At 43.2% G+C, this 8,469-nt stretch overlaps 1 long non-coding RNA gene across 1 annotated transcript; it reads left to right on the top strand.

Moving 5' to 3' along the window:
• Positions 1 to 1,148: 1,148 nt before the first annotated feature.
• On the top strand, positions 1,149 to 3,854 carry LOC135050887 (uncharacterized). Its single transcript, XR_010241901.1, has 3 exons — positions 1,149 to 1,210; positions 2,237 to 2,296; positions 3,778 to 3,854. It is a non-coding gene; the product is annotated as an uncharacterized LOC135050887 (long non-coding RNA).
• Positions 3,855 to 8,469: the final 4,615 nt, after the last annotated feature.

Here is an 8,469-nt window from a genome sequence, read left to right as displayed (position 1 = left end):
CTAAAGTTATCACACCTATCACCTATCAGCTTATTGCAGCCTGTGCACTCCCGTTTATAGCACTTATCCTATTCCAAAATGGTGATAATAGGATCCGCCTAATTCTAGCCAGCAAAATCAGAGATAAGTATAGGAGAAATGGGGAAATCTACCTGTACCCCTCCAAGAAGCCAAACCAATATAGGAAAATATTATAGAAGTCTATTAGTGGCCATAATAACACTACAGGTTGAGTATCCCTTATCCAAAATTCAAAATCGCACCTTTTTGGTTCCCCTACTGAGATAATGACATGTATACATATATATTATAGATCTATATATCTATATATACACACATAATATATAATATATTTGTCATTATCTCAGTAGGGGACCCAAAAATGTGGGATTTTGAATTTTGGATAAGGGATACTCAACCTGTATTTGGTGTCATTAAATTGGCTCAAATGGCTGTTATATGCATTTTTTTATGTGGAAAAATTATAGAAAGATATTCTTATGTTGAGCAAAATAAGTGCTCTCATTAAATCTGGGGTACATAAAAAATGGGTATTAAGTATATTTTTGGGTCATTGTAGAGGACTTAAAAAAAGTGGAAATGGACCGATCACTCCCACCTGCAAGTCTAAAAACACTTGATATGCTCATAAAGCACCCTAATATACCTGTCCTATACCTTGTACCACAATTTCCATAACGTTGCATATTTTACTCCAAAAATGATGTCATTATTGGCAATTGAAAAATAATTGAAAATATCTAAGTGCCTAAATAGTCATTCATCGGGGTGTCCTAGGAGTTCTAAACCAAATCCTGACATTTTACCTTAAAATAGGGATTTGCACTACTTATCCCCTGCTCAGAGATGGTGAAGAGAAATTTGCGATAAACCCCATTGAGACTTTTAGCCTATAACTTTTCACAGCTAATTGGATACCATGTTATCACAAATGCAATAAAATATCGCAAAACCGCATTATCGTGGCTAATTGGGTACCCCCATAGTTTACAACAATGAACCAATAGTGAAACCTTATAAATATTTACATGTTCATACAAAAATTACTATACTATTATATGATTATGTATCTGTACTAAAATGAAATATCTCTAACTTAAAATATGCAATGTCCATTCTGTAATGACAGGAGTGAAGAGGAAGCTGGATGCCGGACCACGCCTTGCCAGGGATAAAACAGGCTGTCCCTGTAAGTATTATTTTCATGTTTTTACAAATAAGGTTTTGCTTGACAGATCAGAACTATAATGGGTCAGATAGTGGGATTACTACATGTGACATAAATCATTGAGTAACAAGTGAGGTAAGAGATGTAGTTAGACCAGTAAGGGGAACATCAGGAGCCTTAGAGGATGGTATAAAATGCTTGATTTCAGAAAAAGAAAACACTTTCTGCAATAAGCTGCTACAGATACATCTTTGTGGTGATTGGAATCTTTGTCTATTCATTATCAGTAATGGGTCTGTTACATGTGCGGAAACTCCAGTTTCTGTATGTCTTTTGTAACAGGCCCATTCATTATAATGGGCCTGATGGGGATGGTGTTGGTCCTCAGAGCTCAGCTCCCTCCTACATATGTGAGTGGCAGATTGCAGATAGGTATTCAGTCTGATTCCTCTGATTCCTCAGCACTGACTGTCCTGTGGTTGTAGCATGTGTGAGCTCAGGTCACGTATGCACTGTCACCTGGATCCTTAGGATATTTTGGGTGGCTCTGCCGGTGGCAAGGTGCATGCCAACAGTTTCCTTTGGCTCATAGTTGCCTACCTGCATCACAGCAGTATACTGACCATAGACTGGGCCAATGATACCAATAATATCCCATATGCAGAGTTATACACATCTTTGTGACCGTCCTGCCCCTATCCATACGCTTGGTACTATAGCCAGCTCCATTATCAGTCTGCATATGAGTCAGTCCTATACCTGGTACAAAATATCCGTCAGACAACAGGTGTACTTAGGTGTGCGCACAGCTCTGTATAGCCAGCAATGCATTGTAACGCCCTCTATGAGCCTATAGGAGAATGCCTAATGCCGCCAACTCTACACAAGAGGTATGACTCTTCATTGTCCATAACTGTGTACGTTTTGTCATGGAACATGCGCAGTGAGATAACATGTAACATATGCTCCGTGCACAGACTTCAGCTCTGCATCATTCCCTATGTGTATTGGATAAATATAGAATAACATTTACATTGTACTTATCAGGTGCCAAAAGAAGGCGATTATAAGAGGCGCGGGCCCCCAAGGCAGCAACTTCCAGAGCAGGTAATAATACTGTTCCCTGTTTATTATTAACTCAGTAATAAGGAGACAGGCATCTTCCAGAGACACCTTCTTATGGTGTATACACACGGTGAGATATAGTCAAAATCATAAGAAAAGTTAGTGCAGATCGCAAGGTGAAAGTCACCTTGCAATCCCAATTCGATGCCGATGCGCGGTCCCGCGCGGTCGGCATCGCAAGCCTAGATAGACTGTGCAGGCATCTCATAGAAAAGATAGTCAAAATTGACACTTAGTCAGTATCGCAAACATGCTCATTATGTGCTTGCGATGCCGACCTAGCCCCTGTCGCATAGTGAGAATCGGGGTTAGCCCGAATCTCACCGTGTGTATGCACCTTAACAATGGTGGTGTCTTACACTAACATACAATAAGTATACTTTATACTGTAGGAAATTTCTATAAAGTGCTTCCCTAATGAAAGAATAAAATGCATACACAGGATATTGGGAGCTGAATGTAAGGAAGGTACATACTTTCCAATTGTCCCCCATCTGCGAGTACTAGGCACGCCCTCACAGTAATACAAATAGGGGCACTGCAAGGCTCCACCCCCCTTTCCTCACTGGGCTCTGCCCCTTTATCAGATGCGCTCACCTTTTGCACACACAGGGTCCTGGTTCTTAAGACAGGTATGTTGGGAGGTATGGGCAAGTATAATGCAGGGTTTACTCTTTATCAGTATACAGTACGTGTAACCTATATGTACTGTATAGAAGGAGCAGTTTGATGAGATCTAGGGCAAAGTCCAATGCTGGACCTGAGCTCAAGCACTCAGCAGTGTCCCATCTCCTACTATTGTTACCCGATTGCTTAGACAGGCTGAACAGGTATATAATAAGGTGGGGGTTAATCTTATTAGCAGCTAGTCTCTATAGTACATAGAACAACAGCAGTCGGTAATCCATCCATGTGCCCTCTAACTTATAGAATTTTGTCCATTACATCCAATGTATCTCCAATTTGTTATTTACAACTCTATGGAAACTGTCTGAAATTCCTCCAAAAGCTACTAATGGCCAGATTTAGCATTCAATATTTGTGGGATATCCCCTGACAACAGCCATGATCAGAGAGCACCCACAAATATTAAGGGTGCCCCAGATGTACCATGGAGGGATCGCAGCAGGTATCTCCGATATGTACAAACAATTAACATCAGAGGGTGCATAATACAATCAGAGTTATACTTCACTAGCTGATCTAGTTTCATCAGATTGCTAAGGGAAGACTTAGTGGAGGTTTATATATGTATTTTATCTCCATGTAATATGTATATGTTACGTAGATAACTGACATGTAACACATCAAATACAACTGCAAGGGGAAGCAATGTGTTACATGTCCATTTATATATTGCTACATGTGGAGAAAAATAATATCCAGAGAAAAAGTATTACTTTTGCTTAGGTAGAAAATAAATGATGCGTGTTTAATATGACTCAAAACTATTTTCTTTGCAGATAAGACCAGCGGAAGCGTGAACACCTTGCCTTGGGGAGAATACCACCTGTACCAGCTGCCTGCCCTCAGATCATATATATAGATATATACATATATATATATATATATATATATATCTGTATATATATATATACACATCTATATATATATCTATATATATATATCTATATATATCTATATATATATAGATATATTATATATAGATATATATATCTAGATAGATAGATAGATAGATTGAAGTGTAACAGAATTTGCTGTGCTATATGAGAAACTGTTAATAAATAAATATTTATAAACATATATAAATATGTATATCTCATCCTTTCTCCCCCACACATGCTACAGTCTGTCTCCCTCTCTCCTTCTTTCCACACATCCCACAGTCTTTCTCTCCCCAATGACTCCATGCTGCATTCCCAGCTCCCTCACCCTATCCTATAGCTCTGTATCCATAGGTGTGCGCAGGGGGAGTGCCTGGTGCGCACAGGCACCCCCTAAAGTCTGGCACCCCGATCTCACATGCCTGATGTAGCAATCGCCGAGCAGGCTGATTACTGTCCCCTCTGCGCTGCACCCTGTCAGGACTGCGTTACTGACCGGACGCCCGGGTTAATCAAGAGTGCCACTGACACCGGCTTTCAAATTCCCAGCCCCACCTCCATGTGCAAAAACAGTGTGATGTGACGTGATTACGTCAAGCTGCTCGCATGCCCACCCGCCACACCTGCCACATACACACATCTCTCTTTCTATGCTATGCCAACACCAGCCACTGATGAGGAGCAGCATGTCCTCTTAGGAAGACAAATTCAATACTGGCGGTTGGCAGCAGCATTGACACGTCACTCGTTTTTCCAGCAGCAGCAGTACTAGTCAGCGACTGTCAGTGTCAGTGAGTGACTGACTTGTAAGTAAGCTGCTGCAGCTTGCAGGGGAAAGAGAGGGGGAGTCAGACCAGGCTGAGGAGGAGCAGTGTAATTGCAGTGAGTGCCATCAGGGGTGTTTGTTTGGTGCTCACCACAACATCTGACAATGTATCTGCTTTATTAGGATTGGTACAAAGGTGGATATTTTATATGCGTTGACCATCAATAGATGGTGCTAGACACGCCCAAACGGTGGTGCTAGACACACCCCTCCGACGGTGCACCCCCTAATAAAATGTGCTGCGCACGCCAGTGCCTGTATCCCCTCACCAATCTACTCTCACCCCGTGAGAGACTCACACGCGCTGCACTCCCCAGTATCCAGACCCACACAGCAGGTACCATGCGGCCCTCACACGCCACCAGAAGAGGCTGGCCTAGGGCACAAGAATCCTGGATAGTGGAGCTGCTGCCATGTCACATAACTGCCTGCAACAGAGCTGGGCTCGGAAGAGCGGGTGCACCCTTGCACAGCCCAGTCACTGTGATTGGGAAGCTCTTATCACTCTGTAATTGCACCCACACCACCTACAGATCACTGCCCTATTTGGAAAAGATGGCTCACATCCTTGCATGGCACTAAGTGGTGTGTCCGTAAGGCACCTCTGGACCATGGGGCCCGATACAGGTGTCCCCTTTGACCCCCCCTGTCGCCAGCCCTGTGTACAGCAGGGATGGACAACCTGATACATTTCAAGGGCCAAATGTGCGCCAACATTGAAAAGGTTCACACATTACCCTTATTTTTCCTTCAGGGTCCACAATAGATCCACTGGATTTACATTGGGTTGTAGGTGGCGTCAGAGGATCGGGCACCAAACAGTTAAAAATGTTGGACTTCCAGCATGCATCAACCCAGCCTGCCTATAACGGTGCCTCCTTGCCCAGGCAACTAAATTGTTTGTTTGTTGCACCTGGAGCTGGACCACTGTAGAAACGGCGTGGCTGTTTTCGCAGCCACAAGCTTTTTAAAACCTTTAATTATTTCATATAGTCTTTTTTAGAGTGGTTTTACTATGCGTCTTAAACATATAATGTAAGAGTTGCTCCATAAACTTCCCGCCATTGTCACAACAACAGTTATCCTTATGTAGACACTGGTGTTACGTCGTGCGCCAGCTGGACATACTAGCAGGTCCACAGTGATGATCCCAGGCTGCGGCCAGACCACAGGGAGAAGGTAAGGCATCTTAAACCGTTAGCGGTTTAAGACGCATTTTACGCAGTCTTACTGTCTTGGGTTGGACAATACCAGACAGTTGCTGAAGTGGTCATCCACCTCGGGGGGCACCAGCGCTAGGCCCCAGGGATCATAGGCTCTGGGGATTAATGAGGCCGCAGAACCCTTGGGAATATATCAGCAGTGGGGAGTAAGGCACTCCCCTGGTCGCCCCCCCCCCCCCAGTTCATGGCCAGTCTCCTCCGTGTTTCCCGCCATGATCTGCATTTACCCGCTTCCGTCTGAAACGCAATGAGACTAAGTACACGTGGTGCATTTTAGTTGCTGTGTGACTGTGTTCACCGGTGCGTGTTACTGATAGCCATTTACTAGCGACATTATCAAACAAGGAAGCCAGGTTCTAGTCTCCCTGTACCCCACTCTCCGGAAGCAGGTGATACAGCACTGATTTCCTACCTACCTCTGTGGTATTGCGTAGTTGAATAAGTGCCTAATGCAAATGAGTGACAGTGTACATTGCTGTATTATTCGCTGTGTGTCTAGATACACTAGTCTACCTGTATCCCACTCCCTGGAGCTAGGTAATACAGTATTGTTTTCCTACATACCTTAGGTATTGTGTAGTTGAAAATGTGCCCATTTTGTAAATGTAAATGAATGCATTATATGTGACTGTTTGCTAGTTCTGCTGTCTGACTTGAAACTCTTTTTCTGCCTGTCTCTCTCTATCTCTTTCATGTTTCATACCTGGAGTCCTAAATTGGGAAGTAGACGTTCCCAGCCGGTACAACATTCTGGCAGGCGAATGGGTCCTGCACCCAGAAGTCTTTCAGATTCTGGTAAACAAATGGGGACTGCCGGAAGTGGACTTCATGGCTTTACATAAGAACAACAAGGTTCCAGTATATGGGACAAGAACAAGGGATCCTGAAGCAATCTTCATGGATGTCCTGTCAGTGACATGGAAGTTTCATCTGGCGTATATCCTCCCTCCAATCTCCCTGTTGCCCAGGGTAATTCAAAAAAAGTATGAAGTGGGTGCTGTGATATTAATAGCTCCGCTGTGGCGCAGACAAAATTGGTACACGGATCTGCAGAGGCTATCCGTGTACACTCCATGCCTACTGCCTCAACGACCAGATCTTCTTATTCGGGGCCCCTGTCTCTACACACACCTAGATAGGCTGTCTGTGACGGCATGGCACTTGAAATATCCTTCCCAAAAGTGAAGGGCTTTTCACAAGTGGTAATTCAAACAGTGCTAAAAGCAAGGAAACCATTCTCACCTCACAAGGTCAAAATACCAACATTTAAAATGTCAACAGGTCAAAAAGTCAACATGAGTTTTTAATAGAAACTGACTTGCTCATACTTTACCATCCCAGTGGACCTGGAGGGGGAATCTAATAGTGCCTGAAGCATGACGAGCACAGTGAGTTATGCGAGGGGACGCAGCACACTTATACGGTGTCCATGTTGACCTATGCACACCAATTTTCTTTTACAAAAAAACTTGTGTCGACTTTTTGACCTGTCAAAATTTTAAATGTTGGTATTTTGACCATGTTGACATTTGACATGTCGGCATTTTGACCGTGTCGGCATTTTGACAATTGATAATTTGTTGTCAGTATTTTGACCATTGGGATTTTGATTGTAGGTATTTCATACTGATTCTAAACTAATGACCCAAGGTTCTTCAGAGTTTCAAGAATCTTAGCATTCCTTCAAATGTGAATGGACTGAGGCCTTCGCCTAAGTTCCCTGAAGGTACAAGTGTCAGCATTGGCCTTATGTTTCAAAAGGAAAATTGCAAATCTACAGGATGTTTGCACATTTTTCCAAGGAATGTCTCACATTCAGCCTCCGTTGTACCTCCAACAGCCCCTTGGGACCTGGGCATGGTCGTTAGGGCTCTTCCAGATCCCCAATTTGAACCCTTGAAAAGGGTGGATCTCAAATGTTTGACAGCTAAAATTCTCTTTCTATTGGCAATTGCTTCAGCTAGAAGAGTATCAGATTTAGAGGCACTTTTGTGTCACCCTTCATTTCTGATATTCCATCCAAACAGAGCGGTTATCCGAACCAAGATGGATATCTTCCTAAGGTGGTTTCAAAATCCCATCTTAATTAAAAAATAGTAGTTTAAGCCATCCAATTGCCAGATCTCTCTGTGGGAGATGCATCATTGGAATCTAGTTCGTGCACTAAGGATTTATGTGGATTGAGAGAGGATGGCCTGCTAATAAGCAAACATTAGATAGCTGGCTTAAGAAGCCTTCTTTCAAGCCAATCTCCCTATCCCAGATAATGTCTCTGCCCATTCTACCCATTCAGTCAGTCCTTCATGGGCAGTCACCGTGGTGCCTCTGCTGAGCAAACTCTGTAAGGCAGCCACATGGTCATCCATAAATACTAGTGATGTGCACTGGAAATTTTTCGGGTTTTGTGTTTTGGATTCGGTTCCGCGGCCGTGTTTTGGATTCGGACGCGTTTTGGCAAAACCTCCCTGAAAATTTTTTGTCGGATTCGGGTGTGTTTTGGATTCGGGTGTTTTTTTACAAAAAACCCTCAAAAACAGCTTA

The sequence above is a fragment of the Pseudophryne corroboree genome, chromosome 2, assembly GCF_028390025.1.
Source record: "Pseudophryne corroboree isolate aPseCor3 chromosome 2, aPseCor3.hap2, whole genome shotgun sequence".
Taxonomy (NCBI): Eukaryota; Metazoa; Chordata; class Amphibia; order Anura; family Myobatrachidae; genus Pseudophryne; species Pseudophryne corroboree.
Note: the sequence above shows the minus strand (reverse complement) of the source record. Positions and strands in the feature narration are given on the sequence as shown.